The following is a 2,301-nucleotide window of genomic DNA, read 5'->3' on the forward strand; positions in this document are numbered from 1 at the left end:
CTTGTTGACCTCAGATATTTACCCCGAAATGTTCCACATTCTACTGAATAATGGGGGGACCATCACTTTTACTGGTTGTATCACTCAGTTTTATTTATTTTGTACTTCAGAAGCTTGTGAATGTTTTCTCCTCACAGTGATGTCTTATGACAGATATGTGGCCATCTGTAACCCCCTCCGTTACACCTCTATCATGACATGTCCGTATTGCATGAAACTGGTTGTCATCTGCTGGTTGTTGGGGTTTTTCCTGTGGGTTCGTTAACACTGTAATGATATTGACTTTGACTTTTTGTGGACAAAATATTATTGACCATTTTTTCTGTGACCTCGTTCCTTTGCTGGAAATTGCTTGTTCTGATACATTCATGATCCATCTTGAAGCTAGATATACCTGTAGTCATGCCGACCATATTAATCATTGTATCTTATGTTAAAAATGTGTCTGTCATCTTAAGGATTCCATCCAGTACTGGTAGGCAGAAAGCCTTCTCCACCTGTAGCTCCCACCTCACTGTGGTCTCCATATTTTACTTCTCTCTGTTCACTGCTTATGTCGCTCCAACAAGAGGACAGACATCGACCATCAGTAAGATCCTATCCCTGCTCTACACTGCGCTTACCCCTTTGATCAACCCCATGTAAGAATTTTCACTTTCACCCTCTCTCTGGGTTAGATTCTAAGGTCAGGCGCAATAAGTGATATACAAAAGTGAGTGTATAAAAATGTATATTGTATAAAGAGTGAAATGACTGTTACCGGAATTCTGAGATTTATATGGAGATATGTACAAAGACAGTCATAAGCAATAAACTCTCCATAGACACTTTTCCCTTATCAACAATAATTACAATGCACATTATAGTTACATACATGGACTTTCCACACACTCCAGTAAGTCTCCTCTCCAGTATGTTCCTCCATGGATCCCTCCCCAAGTGGCTCCCTAGTGCCCCCCAAGTTCCTCCTCATGAGTCATGCTTATATAGCCCTTTTTCTGCCCCTCTTGGAGACACATAGTCTGAGCTTCCTAAACAAAGAACATCCTCGTGTTACAGGCAAATATAGAACACTGGTCCTACTTATCAACCACCTTTATCATTTATGAGATCCTGAGTTGGTCCTTGTATAATGCGTGTTGTCCTCACTACTGGTTGTCATCTGTAAGAGATACCTGGGAATATCCAGATCCTTTCTTGTGACAATCAGATTAAAAAATAGGTGTCTCGCATACTATGAGATGCATTTCATTGAGACATTCAACTATACCCATGATCCTCCATCTTTGATTCATCCAACTAAAATACATGACATGATATAATATATAACATTATATAAGGCTTTCATTTTTCAAAACCTTCATTTCGTACACCCATTATATACAGTCTGAGAAATACAGACATTAAGAAAGCCGTACAGGAATCTGTTAATAAAAATATCACATGTTCTTAGGTTGCATTTAAATATTTTTTGGGCGGCTGGCCCTGTAGGTTATAAATAAATAACCTACATCTAAGAAGGTAAATAGACAAGCCCGTCCAAAATACCGTGCGTCAGATGGAAAATGTGCATGGAAAGTTACCTCAATATTACAGAAAGTGGAAAAAAGCCTAGATGGCGACTATAAAATATAACCTGTAATAATTACCCCAAAAATCAGGTGTATAGACTCTCAGGACAAACAAGAAAAATAAACGTACGTGGAGACCTCCAGTGTATGATAACTGGAAGACCCCTAAAGAATCCACCGGCAGCAATGAGATAAGATGTAGAGGAAATCTACCAAAATCATCAAACCATGAGTTCATGTTTACAGAAAAATGGCTGGATCTCACCGGAATCACCGCTGTCTGTCTGCGCTCAAAGCGTTTACATGGAGACAGCGCAGAAGCGTGGCCAGCGTTAGTCTGTGGAAAGGGGAGACAGTCATAGCCGTCCCTATCTCACCCTAAAACTAAGAGAACAACAGGGCAGACATTCAGAGCTGTTTATCTGACCCTAAACAGGAAAGTGGTCCCTGGGGGCCCTCACCCTATACTACACAAACCCTACATAAACCCACGCATTATCCCAACGCGTTTCATCCCTCACGGGACTCATCAGGGGATTTTAAAATTGCTAGAAGAATTAGTGAAAAATGTAAATATATAATAATTTAATGCAAAAAAATGCAACACTTCAAAGGGATTCCACACAGACAATTTTAGGAACAGTTTGAGTCCCTGTGTTACAAGGGATGATATTCCTCAAGAAACGGCCTAACTATAGAATGCTATATATATATATATATATACACTGCA

This window comes from Rhinoderma darwinii, chromosome 3, assembly GCF_050947455.1.
Source record: "Rhinoderma darwinii isolate aRhiDar2 chromosome 3, aRhiDar2.hap1, whole genome shotgun sequence".
Lineage (NCBI taxonomy): Eukaryota > Metazoa > Chordata > Amphibia > Anura > Rhinodermatidae > Rhinoderma > Rhinoderma darwinii.